Source organism: Balaenoptera physalus (assembly GCF_965194825.1).
Source record: "Balaenoptera physalus genome assembly, chromosome: 1".
NCBI classification, from domain to species: domain Eukaryota; kingdom Metazoa; phylum Chordata; class Mammalia; order Artiodactyla; family Balaenopteridae; genus Balaenoptera; species Balaenoptera physalus.
The window spans coordinates 16,360,284-16,380,266 of NC_138882.1; the positions used below are offsets into that span (position 1 = coordinate 16,360,284).

The 19,983-nt window shown below is 38.1% G+C and overlaps 1 protein-coding gene and 2 long non-coding RNA genes across 10 annotated transcripts in view; 2 read left to right on the forward strand and 1 right to left on the reverse strand.

The window, feature by feature from the left end:
- Positions 1–19,983, forward strand: part of LOC309644699 — an 887,681-nt gene that overhangs the window by 276,396 nt on the left and 591,302 nt on the right. The window lies entirely within an intron of this gene.
- The window catches only part of ESRRG (estrogen related receptor gamma), a 619,726-nt gene that overhangs the window by 102,076 nt on the left and 497,667 nt on the right, over positions 1–19,983 (reverse strand). The gene's annotated exons all lie outside the window — the stretch shown is intronic.
- LOC309644551 overlaps positions 1–19,983 on the forward strand; it is a 56,520-nt gene that overhangs the window by 11,190 nt on the left and 25,347 nt on the right. Inside the window, exon 2 of the long non-coding RNA XR_014254480.1 lies at positions 1–19,983. This exon is cut by the window's right edge and continues 25,347 nt beyond it. This is a non-coding gene — a long non-coding RNA (uncharacterized lncRNA).

Below are 19,983 nucleotides of genomic sequence, written 5' to 3' on the forward strand. Positions count from 1 at the left end.
GTTCCAAAATGATCCTAAAGATGCTGCCGTCTCCCAAACCAGAATTCCAGTTGTTGGCAGGATTCACCATTGAGTTTAGAAAACTACAGGCTTACAGATCCCCATCAACCAACTTTATCCTTGCTTAATTTACCCATCTCTGTAGTAAGTTAAGTCAATGTAGCTTATGGGGACTTGAAGGCATTTAAAGGATATTTAGAGGAGTATTTTTTTTTTTCTTCATTTGATTTAGCTACAGCATGATAAGACCATGTTAATTTGTTTTTCTTCTGCATCTCCTTACTAATGATTAGGACAGGCTCTAAACATGAATGCTGGAGAGAGAGGTGTGCTGTAAGTGCCTAAAGCGGTGAATTTGGTTCCCACCACCCCATGTTCAGCTCTGCCACTTACTATCTATGTGACTTTGGGCAGGATACCCAAACACTCTATCTCTAAGGATATGAGGATAGTAAGTGCTGCTGAAATACACAGACACACACAGACACACACAGACACACACACACACACACACACACACACATAATCTGTTTACAGTACTGAGTACTTATCAGGTGCAAAGCATTGTCTTAAGATCTTTACATTTACTAACTTATTCCTTACACCAATCCTATGAGGAAAAAAGCAAAGGCAACAGAGCACATAGTGGCTAAGTAAATGCCCAGGTTTTCTCAAACAAAAGTGGTAGAACTGGGATCTAGCTGTTTTACTGCCTCTAAGGGATATAACTAAGATTATAAAAAGCATCTAGGACCAAGTTTGGCACACAGTAGGTCCTTAATATAAATGGTAGGGTCTTCTTTCTCTCTGTCTCTCTCTTCCTTGTGTTTCCTTGTCACAGAAATCAATCGCCAGATTCTCTTAGACTAGCCTGAAGGATCAATTCAACTGGTATAAAGAGCCTAGCCTAGTCACTAGAGATAAAATCTCATGATTATATATAAATATTAAGCCTACTAACAAATATAATGCACCTATAAACACACACACACACACACACAATTCAAGTTAAGCCTCCAAAGAAACTTCCTGGAATAACCCTTGCCAATGAGTTTATCATCAATACTGATGGAAAATGGACTCAGGTCACAAACACTATGCTGGGTTTAGGGGCAGGAAGAGAGGAGGTCAGACAAGAATAAAACTTATTGCCTGCCTTCAAGGGCCCAGAATCCACTGGGGGACTCTTTTTAATAACTCACTGTAATATATTTTGTACTACACTAGAGGTATGTAAAAAAAAAAAAAAAAACCTATGGGAATGTAGAGCAAGAAACAATTAATTCTGCCAGAGGATTCAGGAAGTCTTCACAAAATGGAAGTGATTTCTTTTAGACGTGTTGAATTTCTCTAGGCAAAGACACAGGTGAGAAGGGCACTCCAGGTTGAGAGAATGAATAAGCAGAGACACGGAGGCATGGAAAGCCTGCTACGTGCCAGCAGTCGTGAGAAGAGCAGGGTGGCTAAAACATACAGCAGCTGAAGGAGGCCAGGGAGATCAACTAGGTTCTAAGTGTGAATGGCCGCTTAGACAACTGGTAGGGAGTTTGGACTTTATCCTGTGCAGTGCGAAAGTCCGGAACAGAAGGCACCGTAGACACATAGACCAATGGAGATTACTTCATAGCCTGGGTGATAAAGGAAAACAATCTATACTAAAGTAGCAGCAAGGGGAGACTTCCCTGGTGGTCCAGTGGTTAAGACTCTGCGCTTCCACTGCAGGGGGCAGGGGTTTGATCCCCGGTCAGGGAACTAAGATCCCTCATGCCCCATGGCTCAGACAAAAAAATAAAAAATAAAAAAATACAGTGGCAAGGGGGGATGAGTAGGGATGCAGTCAAAGGATCTTCTGTAGGTAGAATCCACTAGGCTTAGTAACTGAAGAGATGGAGGGGTTAGAAAAAGACGAATGCCAGGAGGTGTCTGATGACAGTAGTCTATATACTTGATGCTCTGAATATTTACTCTTGCTTGAAAAGAAAGGAAGGGAGAAGGAAGGAAGGGAAGAAAGAAAGTAGGAAGGACTTGCCTTTGAGGAACTGATTCAATTCTAAGGTGCTGTAAAATGGAAGCAGAAGAGTAGACATCCTGAGTTACAGTAAAGGGCACCTAAGGGCACTTGTTGGTGGCCCTACATCACTTCCCAAAATACATACACAATGTAACACAACACCCTTTATCTTCTTTTCTCCATTCCTCTTTCTTCTACCTCCTTCTTCTCCTTCCCTCTTTCCCTTCCCTCTTCTCTGTAGTCTGTCCTGGGCCCAAATACATCAGCAGAGCTTAGCTCTACAAGGCGGGAAGAATCCATAATACTCTGCTCTCTCGTTTCCCTCACACTAACATTAGTGTCACAACCACAATTTACTCGACGCTCCTCAGAATCCCATTATAAAAATTCAGGTTCTTCCAAAACTGCTTTGTGGGACTTATTGAACCTAAAAGCTCAGCTATGTTTACCCCTGAGCCTGCGGCCTCAAAGTGGAATAACTTAATAAATGGACGCGGCAGAGACACCTTTATGCTTCCTATGCAAATACTGCTTAGAAAAGCCATTAATGGGAATTATGGAAGGAGAAAGCCAACTAAATACATGGGCCAGAATAAGCAGGATGACTCAGTTGGCCTTCAGGGCCCTTCTCCTCTGCTGGTAATTTTATTAGAACCATTGCCAGTGAAGAAATTTGGAGCTTTTCGAATTGAACTGTAAATTGTTCCTGCTTTCCATGGGATCCTAAAGGAATTTCAGGGGGAATTTTTCTTTGGTTTGTGGAGTGATTCCCTGTGGACTGGGGGAAGTCTTTTGGAAATTTCTGGGTTACCCCAGGGGATTTTTCCCCAAATGGATTCTTCTTTAGAAATAGTTTGGTTATTAATTTTTAAAAATATTGGAAAATTTTTGTACAAAAATGTGTAGCATGTCCCCAAGTTTCTGTTTACAGGAGTCATAAAAACACTATTATAATGGTAATATCTTATAATGGTGGAAATGTTTATACTCATGGTTATAAAACCCTGTACTACTGCTTTGATCTCTGCAGTAAGAAGTTATTGTTTTAAAAACAACAAGACACTGAATGTGTTTTTGACAATTCTTCATTACCCAATTTATTTTTGGCAGAAGTGCTATAAAGTGTTTCCCTTTTATTTATAAAAATATATTATTTGTGATTCTGGGAAAAAGACTATGAAATGACATGGAAAGCACCTTAAAATGTTTGTCTGTGAGACCACTTAAAGGCTCATAAAAACTATTTTGATGTAACGTTTATTGTGTTCTATCATCATGTCATTCATTTTATTTAAAAGTGCATGCCTCTTTCCACATCCCAATTTTAACAAAATCATCTTTTACTGTTCACATCATCCTCAGAGAACTTCAGGTGGCATTAATAATGCCGTCCATTCACACCTGAAACTAACACAATATTGTAAATCAACTGTGGTTTAATAAAAATAATAAAATAAAATAATGCTGACCGTTCACAGTGGCAATATAAAAAAACTCCTTTAACCTTCTCCTCTGTTGTTTCTCTTGCAGCCAAAGTTCCAACACTAACAACAACAAAATGTTGTTTAAAAGATGATAGATATGGGGAATGACACTCGATACTTCATAATAACCTATAAAAGAATCTGAAAAAGAATATATATACACACACATATATATGTAAAATTGAATCACTTTGCTATACGCCCGAAACTAACATGACATGGTAAATCAACTATACTTCGATAAAAAAATAAATTTAAAAAAAGATGATAGATATGAATGGGAGAATTGTTTTTCATTTTCTAAGAACGATATCTCATTACACTCATAAGCTTTCATTTCATTCTTAGCCTCTTAACCCAAATAGGTTTCCTTTTGCTATTTTCCCTGCTCTGTCACAAGTTTCCCAAGAGAGTCTTTTCTTGGTTTGCAACTCCTGTAGAGTAAAATATCACTTCTGGTGTCTCCATAGGGCCACAATGTCCAGACTACACAAAATTTGAAGTCCTTTCTCCCTGACTCCACACCCTGCTTTACAAAAACACACCATTTGCAGATCAAAGAGAGACGATTTATGCTTTCATCCAGCTGACGGACGATTAAATTAAAACAGATCAGCAGTGCAGTGCACGGGCAGGTGGCTCCCACCACCACTGTCGGCCTCAGAGCGATTAAATTGTGGCGGAGATGGAGGGCCTTCCGCTCCCATTCCCACACTTACAGATCAAACGGTGACAAATGAGATGTTACCGCTCTTGTAAAGCAGGGCGACAATCTGTCAAAATCCAACATAATTTGTGACCCTCTGTGACATCCTCTTTCTCTCTTTTTTTTTTTTTTTGACATTTGAATACAGTGATTGTACTTGAGTCAAGTCCATTTAAGTGAATATAGTCAATTCTATCTAAAGGAATACAGCCTGTTAGCGCCAACATGGTAGCTGAATATATATCTGGTGAGTACTCCAGCGACCCTTTGTGTTAAGTGCATACCATTAACAATGAATTCTGATTTTTTCCAAGTTATATAATTTGATGTCTTGACAGCCCAGACACTTAAAGCACTACTATTTGTTTTAAATGGCTTTATTTTATTGTTTAAATGTCAGTATCAAAATAAAGTAATGCATACAGCCTTGTCAGTTCTAGTACAGGGGGAAGTATTCCCGTTGAGGAGAGTCTTGAAAGAGTTTGTTCTAAAAATGGACTCAAAAGTCAACTGCAATGTCTCTTGGCTGAATCCTTAAATGACTCATGAAACATATTTATACCACATTTTCTGTTTAGCTGGTGCATTTAATAAGGCACTGAAGCATAAACAGCAAAGGGAGCATAGCATCTTAACTTACTGAAGTTGACATCATTGCCAGGTTAAAAAAAAAAAATTACTGACTATGGAAAATGACTGAGGGATGTTTGATAGAACCCACAGCCCAGCTAAATGAACAGACCTCTCCGTGAGCTTTAATTGTAACATCTGCTGAATTATTATAGGTGGCTTAGTCTTAAAGGAAGAAAATAAAAGATTCAACGCACTGATGGAGGATAGTTTCCAATATTTTTAACTACTAGAATGACAGGGAGAATTGATTCTCTCACCCCTCGACTCCATTCAGACCTGTTTGGGGTTTACGAGCCTGTCACATTTCGGAAAAGCCGTTGACTTTCTACGTCAAAGTGGCTAAAGACTTTTCCCAAAAGACTTCTGTTGACCACAAACTTTTAGGCAGGGTAATGCCAACCTTCAGGGAAATCACTCTGAAATAACTTTGTTTACAAAGAATAAAAGTATATCTAGACTCTTTGAGCACTTTTTTTTTAGGGTTATACTTTAAGGTTCTCGGGCATAAAATGTTTTTCTGCTGTGTAGCTCACTCTGTGATCTACCAAAGTGGGTGGGCTCAAGTTATTCTGCTCATCCTGGTTTATTTCCTTACCTCTGGACTTGTTTGCCCACATTTTAAAGTAACTGTCCGGCTTGATTACAAGCCCTGTTAATGACTTGGCTTCAGAAACCCAGCTGGCTAAAGAGTAGACCCCAGTTTATGGGATTTCAGAGTAATGAGCTGAGACAGAAACTTCACCTCCATTTTTGGCACACGGCATTGTGATATACACTAATCTACCCTTATTATGATGGACCTTTATATCCTCTCTAGGCTTTAATGCCTGTCATCACTCTATTGTTACCCAGATGAGGAAAGGGAGAATATGAGCCTCAAGACCTACAGACCTTGTCTATTAAAGCCAGGGTCTCAAGCCAGTCTGAACACATAAGAAGAACCATGAATTTACTTTCTACAGCCAGGAAAAGGCATTTCACCCCCAAAAAGGGATCCAGCGTCTATGGCCAGCAGCTCTACTGTGTCAGGAGTTACTAGAGGGTCGCTGCAGTGGATGATCACAGAAGAAAGTCTACAGTAAGTCCCCTACACACGAACCTTCAAGTTGCGAACTTTCAAAGATGTGAACGTGCATTCGCATGTCTAATCACGTATGGCGTGAGTGAAACTGCAGCTTGCCCTCTGTCTCCTATTGTTGACGATCCTTCAGCTCTACCATCTCCCACCTTCTCTTCCTCCTCCAGTCAGTAACTCTTCTTGCCTGTTCACTCGATGCCAGCCCCTATATGCCAGCTGTTGTATCAATACTGTGCTATTGTACTTTTCAAGGTACTGTACTGTACTGTAAGATTAAAAATGTTTTCTTTATTTCTTGTGTTTGTTTGTCTTTTATGTATTATTTGTGTGAAAAGTATTATAAACCTACTACAGTACAGTACTGTACAGCCGACTGTGATAGTTGGGTACCTAGGCTAACTTTGTTGGACTTATGAACAAATTGGACTTACGAACGTGCTCTAGGAAAGGAACTCGTTCATATGTAGGGGACTTACTGTATTGGGGTTTGGCTCCACTACTGTGTGTCTGTAGATTTCTAGACTGTAACTCCCACAGAGTTACCCTAACTTGCGGTGTGAGGGGTTTTTGTTATCACTGAAAGCCTACCAACAGATTGGTAGTTAATATTGTGCTTAGTGAAATAAGCCAGACACAGAAAGACAAACACTATGATGTCACTTATACGTGGGATCTAAAAAAACAATACAAATGAATGTATATGCAAAACAGAAACAGACTCACAGATAGAATAATCCAGTGGTTATGAAAGAGGAAAGGGAAGGGGGAGGGGCAAATTAGGGGTATGGGATGAAGAGATACAAACTACTGTGTATAAAATAGTTAAGTGACAAGGATATACTGTATAGCACAGGGAATTATAGCCATTATGTTGTAAAAACGTTTAATGGAGTATAATCTGTAAAAATACCAAATCACCATAGTGTACACATGAAACTAAAATAATATTGTAAATCACCTATACTTCAGTTTTTATAAAAGTATGTTCTTCTCTGAACCAGTTGGAAAATGGGTATAAAAAAATAGAAAATGCAGGTTTGCCAAATGTTCTCTTCACAGTAATCCTTCTCAAGTCAAAAAATGCCACGTGAAAAATTTTAGAAAGATTGACTTTTATTTTCCCCTTCATCCCATCTCGCTCTTTCTCCATATTGTTTATAAATGCAAATAGGTTAGAATTGTACCTATTGTGATTGACAAACAGCAGTCATTGGTGTGGTCAACTGGCCTGCATTTGTTAACAGATTACTTCTACTCCTGTGAGTTCTGTCTGGCTCCTGGGTCTGCAAAGGCCTTTGCTGATTTTATAACCTGCCACAAAGCAACAAGCTGATCTCTATTCCTCACTTTCCTCTCTCTTCTCTCACTTTCCTGCTTTTGATGTAGATTCTCTATTAGACACAGGGGATATAAAGCAGGTTTTCACCTTTGCCTGGAAGTAAGCACAAGGGGAGGAAAGAGGAAGGTGGCAGAAATATTCTGAACTTTAAAATCTTCCCTCTACCTCCAAGATGAGGATAAATGTCCCCCAAAGATTCCCTGAGATACACGCACAGACAGCTCTCCCCCCACAGGGATCTCCTGGCACCTCAGGGCTTTTTTGTTTTTTTTTTCTTTTTCTTCTTTTGATGGAATATAAGACTCTCAGTGTATGTAGAGATCTTTTCAAGCAAGACTACTGTTCTGTATCTGTCAAATGACATCTTCATAAGATAAAACTCATCTGATCTGTTTCTTTTCAACGCTTTCAATGTTTGCTATAAGACGTTAATTATATCTGAACTTTCCTACCTCTAACAATTTCTCAGACTTTCCTTAGCTAAAGCTCGCATCTTCTCGTGTAACTTTTCCAGCAACAGAACACAAGTGCATCTGAGTGGCTGATGCTGACCAAACTGGAGACCACTTGAGAATGTCACTAAAAGAACAGTGGCTGAAGCTTATAAATAGGTGACACTATTGATAAAGCATCAACAAAATGCTTCATGCTGTGAAACATAAAGACCAAGCAGTCATATTGTTAAAAACCTGTTCCTGTGTCTAATGTCTACATAAATAGCATGAACGCAATCTCATGAGCTGCTTTGTTTGGCCTCAAGCTAATCACAGGCGCAGGAGAGGAAACTTTTCCTACTAATTGCTGGTCTGCTTTAAAAACAACAACAACAAAACAAAAAAACCTTCCGGGGTGTAGGAGACTTACAATGTGAGCAAACATAATATCACAGAGCGGAATTCAAAAGAATCCCAATTATTTGAACATTCAGCAATGATCATATATTGTGGTCCTTAAGTTTAGACCAATAACATTTTGATAACAAAAACGCTCAACTCTTGGCCTTAACCTCACCTGGCACTTGTTGCTACTGAAAGATTAAGGTTATCTCTCTATGTAAGTAACCCACATTTATGTCCAAAATTAGACTATAAAGCAGGAGACTTCTTGGCTAGAATAAAATGGTTTTTAACATCAATTTATTAGTACTCTGAAAATGCAGGTCCCTTTCCCTCAGCTGAATGACTAATGCATTACAAGATTCTGTGATACCCAAACCATTGACTGTCAGAAAGATTTAAGTTCAAATCAACATGCATTTATTCTTTGGTATAGCAATATGGAAGGCTGATGGCATGAATATTTTACAGTAATGTTTCAATATTAAAATCCCCATATTGAGATTCTGGAGTAGCATACAAATTATATTTAACCATCAAAAAATTCATTGAAGTACTTATTAGAGTATCAGTAATAATAGTCATTAAAATTTTATGATCACTTAAAAAAGAGCACTAAATAAAGACAGTTTAGCAAATGCCCTATTTACATATTTTAACAAGACTTACATAGTAATATCAAAATCACATTGAATGTGAGAGTAAAATTAAACTTGCCCTCAAAAGAACAGATACATTATGGATCTACCCTGATAAATTTGCTTGTTTTCCCAATAGTGGGGTGAGTTGCACTCATTCATTCACTCTGCCTTTTTGGACCAGCTGGGATATTACACAAAATATGACCAAGGGTCAGGGGTTCAATCTATGAATTAAGGACAGAATTAACTAAAGAGGCTGTATAGGAATTGAGTCTGCAACCTTAGCCTCCTTTAGCACCAAGTCTGATTTTGCTCAGCTAAACACTTACACATGGACATCACCTGATTTTACATATATGTAAGTAACGAATATGTATATAACTTCTCCCACACATATATGTATATATATAGGTGGATCACTTTCATTTAAAACCTTTTAGAATATTTATGCAAGTTCAAGTCCTTAAGCATTTTGATATATAAAATATGAAGCTGATTTTTCACAGCATTTTAGAAAGCTGATGAAAATCATTTTCAAAACTATGGGCCCTCTCACTTTGTACCTCGATCCAGTGTAGACCATAAAACTAAAATATTAGTGGGATTTGCTTTCTTTACCTTACATGTGTAAGGTTAAGTGTGATCACTGTAAATTCAACGCACTTGAGTAAACAGTAGGCCAACAGAAATTCTCAAGGAGAGATATATGTAGGTACTCAGGGAAGATGGGTGGCCTGGGGTCAACAATCAAGTCTGCTGAGAGTAGCCGTGCCATTGACACAGGTCACTTTGGTTTCCTTGGGATGAGTGATTTACTGGCAAACACATTCAGTAGAACCCGTTAGGCTCTATCAGAATTTGAGGCCCATGGTGGCCAATTCATTTGACAAGACATGCAGCACCACAAAATCCAATGAGGAATAAATAAGCCATGCCATATATGAGTCCTTAGCTATTTTCCTTGTTTTCCTGTTTAGTGCCTTTACAAAATGTCTAACACTATCAAATCAGAAAAGTGAAAGACTTCCTAATATCATACTGTTCTGATTGTGTGTGTGTGTATACACATGCTCATGTGTATGAGAGAGAGAGATAATTATAGAAATCATAGATTCTTATAATCAGAAATTTATAGAAAATATGAAATACAAAATGTCAAGTGATGCATTCTGAAGCATTATCTAAATAAACAAAGAAAAAATATCAGAACTTTTTGGGACCGCCTTCATTCTATGGTGGTAACAAATTCATCAAAAAGCCCATGATCACCATTGTTGCTGTTTCCCTTCTTCAAAGAAATAGGAATTAAGGTCTCTTACTGTCATTGGCTGCCAAATAAGTAAGTTTCATGCACCTTATATGGCAGCTATATGAGCTTTAGAGGTAGGACATCAACTTTTTCCTGCAAGAGTCTAGCTAATTCCAAGCAGGAGTTCTGTATTCTGAAAGGCATGACTGGTGACAGAGGACAAAAGACCACAAACAATAATTTGCAATGTATTTGGGCCCTTCTCCTGAAGCATGTTCAGCTTCCCAATGATCTTTTTTGAGCTTAATATCAAAATTCAATTACATCTTTCACGACACAGAGTGGTTTGTTTAGTTGAAGAGTTAAAAGATACCCAGAATGACTTGATAACTGAATAATCCATAGAGAACACCCAATACATGTGGCTAGTGGAGAGTCAAATTTAACTCACAATATCTAGTCAGTAAAACACCTAAAAATGTTTTTAAACTGAAAAGCTCATTCAATTTGAATTAGAGAAACCTTGAATATATAACACTGACTCAAAAACATCCAAAGCATACAACCTTCTTCATTTCATGGTCCTTCCCAACATTTCAAAAATTAAAGAATAAGCCCTTTTGGTATTAAAAAAGCTCTTAATACATGTAGAATTTTTTTTTTCATATAATTAGGAACCCTCCACTCTATAGTAACAGATGGTAGAATATAGTCTTTAAAAGCCTGGGCTGGGAAGTCAATTTCTGGTTTCAATCCCAGCCCTGTAATGTACCCATGTGATTCTGAACAAGTTACTTAATATCTTTGTTCCCCAATTTTCTCATCTACAAAATGGGTTAAAAATAGCACCTAATCCTTAGTGTAATTTTGAGGATGAAATGACTTAATATACATAAAGCTCTAATTGTAAAGCATCACTATTTAATACATTTTAGATCAGCCCATCACAGAGCCAATTTGCCAGTTTAAATGCTATGCTGCCTCCAGAAAGTCCTACTCAGTCTTTTATGTTCATTCATTCAATTGTCCTTATTCTCAAAGAGTTTGGAGAAGGACACACCACCAAGCTAATGGCGAACCAAGAAAAAGAACTAATGAGGCCTACTCTTGACAATAAGTGTGTACTTTGGTGGGGTGGAGTAATTACTTAAATAATATAAGTCAATCCTTCCTTCACTAATTCTAATTCATTCACATTACACTCTGGCACAAAGTGAATAAGGAGTTTAATCACTTATATGTGACCTAGGAAAATGTTGACAGTGTTTGACCTCAAGGACAAAAAATATAAATATTTACAAGAATGTACACTTTTATAAGATAGTAATCTCCTCTCATCCATGGTCCTTTGATCTGTGACTATAGTTACCATTTGGAACATCTACTGAAATATCTTCCATTTTCAGAAAATAGTTCAAGGCAGAGCAGTATTTTGAATGATGCAGAAAAGAGGACTGATCTTTAAACACGTTTGGCTCACCAATCTGAAATCTGCTGTTCCTTGAGATAATATCAATATTGACATAAAGTTTGGACACCAGATGTCAAGATGGAGGGTGTTTTCCAATGAAGACTCCCATCTTATTTTGCTTTTACATCAGCCAATGAATATGGATTAGACTGGAAGCAGCCCTGGATATGTATCCACAGCAGAAACTCACTGTAAGTGGCATATAAGTGAGATTTACGTATAAAATTTTGCATACTTATTCTAGTCTAAAGCACTCAAAGCACTAACCTTGACCTACCCTATCCAGTTGGGCAAAAATCCAATTTATTATTCAATTTCAAGAATTTTCTTTTCTTTATGTTTCATTGGAAAAGTATGCCTGCCTACCTCATATAGTACTAAAAGATACATCCTAGTGATATGTGCTTAGAAGGCTTGACAAAGAGGTACAATATTGAGGGCCACATACAGTAATTATTCCATACATCCAATCAAATATACCATTGGTCGCAGCCTTGTGTGTTGTTACCAGGTGAGGGGAAAGGAGATGCAGAAGGACCTTAACCCACACGTCCAGGTAATGTTATGATAAAGCCACGCCCCTTAGAAAAAAGGCTTCCCTCAGATAATTCTCATCTCTAGTCAACACCTGAAGTTCTCAACAATGCCATTCCCTCATTGTCATCTTGAGGAAGCAGAATGTCTCATTATTAATCAAGCCATTTGGGGGCAGGTCACCAACCACAGAAGACAAAATTTCACTCTCCCAAGCCATCTTGGCTTTGTTGTTCAGAAATAGAGATTGATGGCACACAAGGATTAATCAATTGCAGTGGACGGCTCCACTGATTTTTCTGATGAAGTGATTATTACTCCTTCCAATAATATTCCCAAATCCTGTCAGGCTCTGAGGGGGGTGAACTCTGCCTCTGAAATGCTTTTCAAGTCCATCTCTTTCTAGGCCTACTGCCATCACTCTCGTGTGGACACTCATTGTTCGACCCTTGAAAATACCACAGTGATGTGCTGACTAGATTCCATGCCTTCCCTCCATCCACGCTTCTCCCTTAAACACATCACTTCTCTTAAGGCACAGAAGCCTTAATTGATGTCGACTGTCTACAGGATACAGTGCACGTATTTGGCCTGGAATTCTAGCAACACCTTCCACGATCTGGGCCTTATCAACTCCATCCTCATCTCCAAATTCTGCCTTTCCCAAAACTTGATTTGAGCCAGAATGATACTTACCGTACCCTGAAAATCACTTAGACCTGTGACTTAAGTGACACCTGTATATAACTGGCCACAGTTACTCTTCTGAGGAAGGTCTTTCCTCTTGACTTCTGAAGTTCTAAGAATTAACATTTCTTTAAGAATGGGAGAAAGTCCACTTCTAAAAGACTTCTTAAAACACTCTGGTCATCTTTAATTAGTTAGGAACTCAACTCTGATAACTAGTGTCTGGCTTATTTATACAGGACCTCTTCTATGCTCTTGAGAATTGTTATATTTCCTTTTAGGTGTTCTTTGATCCTTCTCAACTAGATCAACAGCCCTTTAGGGGCACAGACCCTATACCTGAAATTCCCTGAACATATTAAAGTGATCTATACATAATGGAAAATTTGTTCACTATGATATTAAGAGAAATGTGTGTTTCTCCCTTCTATTAAATAGCTCTGATGGAACATAAAGAAAAATTATGTATATTTATAATATACAATTATATATAAATATAATATAAATGTAAGAAATTATATAATACATACTTTTATTTATAAAATATATAAATATATTTATATATTTATATATATTATATAGATTTTTCCCATAAAATAGTGCACACAATCATTTCCTTAGTAGGCCATGCTTTTTATTGGTGTTTGCATCTTGTAAGCTCAATTTATAAGGTCAGACTTTTCCTGAAGAAAATGCATATGAATCACTCTGATTACAGGTTTCTCTTTTTCAATATGCTCTACATTGATTTGAGCCTTTTGAAGTCTCAAAATAAATAAATTACTAGTGTATTTGAAAGGAATTTCCATATTTCTAGATGAGATTGGCACTTTTAAAGATATATAAACTAATCTAAATCCCTCCTGTAGAAGATAGCATTTTAGCAATATTATTCTTTTTTTTTTTCCTAGGAGTTCAAAACATTAACTTTCATAGTCACAGTTCAATGCAACTTATGACTAAACTTGACATCCATCAAAATCAATTAACTCTACCTTTTAAGAACAGGGAACAGGGCAGATTTTGTTTGCAGCATTATATAGATTAACATTACCCACATAGATGATATCATTATTATCTAGCTAAATTCCTACATCCTATGGGCAATACAACCATACAATGAGGCCAGAAAGTACTAATGTAAAAGATTCCCTGCTCCTGTTCTTCTGACAGAGCAGGAAAGGTGCCAGGGACAAAGCTCCGCTATTGAGTGTCTAAGGAAATTGAAGAGTTACTTTACCAACGTTGGAAGGTACAGGGAAGGAAGCAAGACATCTGAAAACTAGTCAGATGCTTACAAATCCTTACAAGGATAACCTTACAAGGGTCACTAGACCGTATAGTTCTGAAAAGGTACCCATGTCTCATTAACAGACAGAAAGATGCTAAAGTTAACAGTAACTCAATATGACAAATATATTGAGGATCTGCTAGGATCTCTGCATGCTGGGATGGCCATAAATAACTTGTGTGTGCATGTATAGCAAAATGCACAGAAACACAAACAAATATGTAACAAAGGCAGTATATAACAAAGGCAGGTCTACATAGAGAGTATACATTTATTGTGCTCAAGGGTGTATATCCACGTGGTCAAATGTACTGTTCTAGCAGGAGCATCATTTATAAATCAAACTCTACTAGCCAAGTCCATATTCCCAGACTACTATTATTTGCAAAAGATCTGAAACACTCTCCCTTTCCCCAAAATATGCGAGGTCAATATAGTTTCCGCTAAGACCTAGAAAACAGCCCAGAGAGATATAAAAACCCCATGAGTGACCACCAAAGGCCAGCCTTGGTCTCTTTCTCCCATAAATCATAGGCAATAGGGTGCTAAGCACTAAAAATCTAAAGAGGAATAAATTCCTAGAACCATGAATAGAAACTTGCCTTTGCTCATTTCTAGCAATACTGTGAGTTTCTGTTCCTGTGTTCACTTATCGTTGCAAAGATGAAAAAGTATTCAGATACTTAACAGTGTCTAATAATAGGAGACAGTTTAGAACAGAAATAATTCCAGACCTCTAAGAAACCTGTCAAAATTTCCCAGAAGTAAGAAACAATGACTTACAGTAGACTGTGGCCATGACCCTGGGGTCTAAGTGCTAACTCTAAAAAAGTGCCATGAGATATTTGATGGCAGGTGATCAAGACATTATTTTTCGCCCTATCTGGAGCAGATAATATACTCTGAAATGAATATTCGGCATACCCGCCTTCAATACCACGTGGAAATTCACACAGAGACACAAGAAAAAAATGACATTCTTTTTCAAGGCTCTACTTGAATCCATACAAGACCCAACCTTCACCTTTAGGCTACTGTTCTCAAGTTAATAACTCGGTCCCTGAAATTCTTACCCAGACTCCAGCCTTGTGGTTTTAACTGCTGTGAGTCATTTTGATTTGGATACCCCAATATTACCTGAAACCCAGCATATCTGAACTCAACTCATGCTGAATCCATGTTCAGTACTTATGAGAGGGCTCGGATCACAGGTCAGAGAAAGCACCCAACAAATATGCGTTTGGTGGATTATTTCTTCTCATACCAGTTTCCATTCCACATGTCCCAATTCCGTTTTTTTCCACCCACTGGTTTCCTACTTTGCTTCTGTGAAATAACTGAGTCTTACTGAGTTGTTCCCCACCTTCCCCCCGCCCAACTCTCATTCAAACACTCACCAAATCCCTCCATCCTTTCTTCACAAACTCTGTCAGAACTGCCTCTCTGCACACACTACAACCCTCAACCAGACGCTGTGCACCTTATACCTGGGCCGATGAAACTGTCTCCCAGCCTAGCACAATTGACATCTGTCTCTTTCCCCTCTCATCTGATCTGACTACTTCTACAGGATTAGAATTCATAAAAATAATAGCTTTGGTCCTTTTTTAGGAACACATACTGGCTCCCCGCTGTTTGTTAACATTAATTCTAAACTACCTCAGCTGTCTCTCAACGTCTCTCTAAACCGAGCCCACCCTACCTATCAATCCTTATCACATAGGGAATGTCCCCATAGCATCCTTTGGTCACTTTGGTCCTAACTACACTTAGGCAAACTCTGTACTGTGGTTTTATAGGCAAAAAAAAAAAAAAAAATCTATATTAACATTTGTTCTCTATATGAGGTTCATACTTACCATACCATCTTGCTTCTGATTTTTTCACCTGAGAACATCATGCTTCCCTAAACAAAATTCTGGGTTGCTAGAGATGGTAATATCAGAGGCAATATTCTCTAACGATTAAGATCTGAACTCTGGAGTGGACTTCTCAGGTTCAAATCCCAGCTCCCGTAATTAAAAGTTACGTACCTACGGGAAAGCCTTTTAACTTCTGTATCTCAGTATTCTCATGTGTGAAATGAAGACAATAACACCTACTTTCTAAGGTTGTTGCAAGAATCAAATGAGCATACACACACACACACACACACACACACACACACACACACACATACACACAGACACATACATACACACACACATACACCCACACCCACACACACACACATACATACACACAAACATACATACAGAGTGCTTAGAAGAACACATGAATGACATGGTTAATAACTCAATTATTTTTTGTTATTATTACATTTCTTGTAGCCACTATTCTTCCTTCCCCTCCCTTCCTCCCTTAATGTCAAGATGGGGGGACATCTGTCCATGCTCCTTACTTCTGTTTCACCCATTCCATGCAATCCTCAAAGTGCCACTACCTGATTCCTGCCCACACCATTCTAATAAAACTGCTCTTGCCCAGTTCAGCTTTGACCTCTTTGTTGTCAAGCCCAAAAGTACTTTTCAGTTCTTTTAATTGAACATTCAATGGCTTTTCACTTTTTTTGACCACTCCCTCCTTAAGCCTCCACTTCCTTGGGCTCTGTGATGCCACATTCTCCTGGATTTCCCTCCCACCTCTCTGATCTTCTTAATTTCCTATAGATTCCCCTTCCCCTCTCCTTGACTTAATATCAGCAACCCCAGGATTCTGTCCTGAACTCGCTCTTCTGTTTTAAAGACATTTCCCCACAGCTTCCATTATCATCTGTACCCTGACAGCTCCCAGAATCTCATCTTCAGCCCAGATGAAGACCCATTCTGCCTCCTGGATGTCTTTGCTCATCCATCCCACCTCCAATCAGCAGGGCAAAAGCCATGTGCATCCCTCTCCCACTTCATCCCCAAGTACTGCTCCTCATCTTGGCTTCTCTAGTGCAGCGCCACTGACCCAGTGGCCTAAGTCAGAGATGCCTGTGTAGGTCCCTGCTGGGCATCCCTCTCATCACGTTCTGTCCACTGCGTTACCTTCCTCCTCCAGATTCTGTTCTCTTCTCTCCCAACAGGACTGATCTCTGATTTCACTCTGTCATTGTTTCTACCCGGGATTACTGCAGCAGATTCCTAACTAATATCTTTGCAACTGGCCTTGCCCTTGGCCACACTATATATAGTTCGACGATCTTTCTAAAACTGGAAATCTAATCGTATCAGCCCCCAGGTTGAACCCTTCACTTTGTTTCCCTACTGTCTGGATAAAATGGAAACTCTTTAGAGACAATCTTTCTTTATTTTTAATTAAAAAAAATTTTTTTTTTATTTTTTGAGGATTTTCTTTTCTTATTGACATATAGTTGCTGTACAATATTATATAAGTTACAGGTATATAATATAATTATTCACAATTTTTAAAGGTTATACTCCATTTATGGTTATCATAAAATATTGGCTATATTCCCCATGTTGCACAATATATCATTGAAGCTTATTTTATACCTAATAGTTTGCACCTCTTACTCCCCTACCCCTCTTTTGCCCCTCCTGCCTTCTGTCTCCCCACTGGTAGCCATTAGTTTGTTCTCTATAGCTGTGAGTCTGCTTCTTTTTGGTTATATTCACTAGTTTGTTGTATTTTTGAGATTCCACACACAAGTGCTATCATACAGTATTTGTCTTTCTCTGTCTGACTCATTTCACTTAGCATAATGCCCTCCAAGTCCATCCATGTTGCTGCAAATGGCAAAATTTTGTCCTTTTTTTAATGGCTGAGTGGTATTCCATTGTATATAGGTACCATATCTTCTTTATCCATTCATCTGTTGATGGACACTTAGGTTGCTTCCCTATCTTGGCAATTAAAAATAAGGCTGCTATGTACACGGGGGTGTACATATCTTTTTGAATTAGTGTTTTTTTAGGTATATACTCTTTAGGGTCAATCTTCAGCAGGACCCAGCTTGCCTTGCCAGCCTCATCTCTCATCATTCCCTTCTGAGATCCTAAACTGAACTACACGTGGTCCCATAAAGGTGCCGTTCTCCTTCATAGATTCTACTTCCTCTCTTTGGAGTTCTCTCACATCCCCTTCTCTGCTTCCCTAACTCCTCCTTGTCCTTTAGGGTGAGATATGGGTGTCACCTCTGCAATAAGCCCTCCCTAACTTTCCAAGATTAAATCAAGCCATCCTTCTCGGTGTTTTGTTTGCACATTCTGCATACATACAATATCCCAATTCTTGTTGTCTTATTATTACTTGCTGTCCTTCATATAGACTGAACTCTTTGGGGACAGGATTCATGCCTTATTCATCTTATCCCCAGAACTCAACAGAGCAACTGGTACCTAGTAGCTAATACATGTATTTATTAAATGAATGAATGAATGAAACTAGCTGCAGTTCTCAATGCATAATGGGCATCGTTATCATATTTTTGGTCTAAAAAATGTTTAAATTCATGACTAGCTTGCTGATAATGTCATGTCTCAAGGAAAGAGGTAATATTAAGGGAATTAACAGTGCCATTCTTTACATTAAAGAAGCGCTGTTGGTAAAAATATTGGTGGGTGTGGAAGTGAAAGAAATCTCAAGAATAAGTGGTCATGTAATCTTGCAGTTTACAATAGTGAAAGAGGCAATGCACAGCCATGTACCTTAAACTCTAAGATATGTATATATAGACATAGATGCAAAAAAATTCAGAGTGATAATTATGTCATATCAAGAACTACAAAACTGCCCATACAACTTGACCCAGTTTTCCCTTCCTCATGGAATCATCTTAAAAGAAATGATGCAAAAGAAGAAAAATGCAGGACTTCCCTGGTAGTGCAGTGGTTAAGACTCCGCGCTCCCAATGTAGGGGGCCCGGGTTCGATCCCTGGTCAAGGAACTAGATCCCACATATGTGTATGTGTGTATGTATGTGTGTGTATGTGTGTGTATGTATGTGTGTGTCACATGCCACAATTTAGGAGCCCATATGCCACAACTAAGGAGCCTGCAAGCCACAACTAAGGAGACCATCTGCCACAACTAAGACCTGGTGCAACCAAATAAATATTTTTTAAAAAAAGAAAAAAAGAAGAAAAAAAAGCTATAAAGTTACATAGGATGATCACATATATAATGGGGGGAAAACAACAAATGACCCTCATGAAGCAAATAATTAGGTGAATGATAACACTGATTTTTTAATGACATGGCATTTAAGAACGCTACAGAAGTATATGTAAGAAATAATGTATGCACTATGATTATAACTATGAAATATATGTGTGACTAAAGAGACCACAGAGAAATAAAAATAAAAATTGTATTTGCTCTAAATTTGCTTTCAAAATGGAAAAGTTGAAAGAATAAAAACAGAGCTGACTCCAATAAGAAAGTCAGGCTTTAGATAATTAATTAGCCTTTACATTCTTCTTATAAATTGCTAACAATCTCAAAAGGGAAGAAAAGAATACGGTATCTTCAGAACCCAATGCGGCTAACAGTAATGTAAAGCTACCATTTATTGAACTTCTGCTATACACTAAGTCCTTTGAAACATTTTCTCTTTAGTTCTTACAATTACTTTACAAAGTAGGTACTGTTATTTCCATTTTATAGATGAGGAATTTGAGTCTCCGAGAGGCTAAATGGCTTATTCAAGGCTCAAAGCTACTAAGTGGTACAGTCAAAAGTCAGACCCAAGTACACTTTGGTTCTAGCCCAGAAACTTTCTAATACACCATCCTCACTGCAGGCCATTCTTTCACAAATTTAAGTTTAAAAAAAAACAAACACAAAAACAAATAGAAGTAAAAGGAGAGAAAAATGAAAAAAAAAAATCAAGAAGAAATTATAAATAAGAAACACATACTCCCAAGCTAGCCAAGGCTTATAAAAGATGTCCAAGTACCAAATATCTTTTAGTTTGTTTTCATTGTCTCGCTTTCCATTTGCTCAGGAATGATGGTTATAGTAAGTATGCACTTATTTACCAACGGCTGGCACCAGCCACTTATATTTCAAGCATC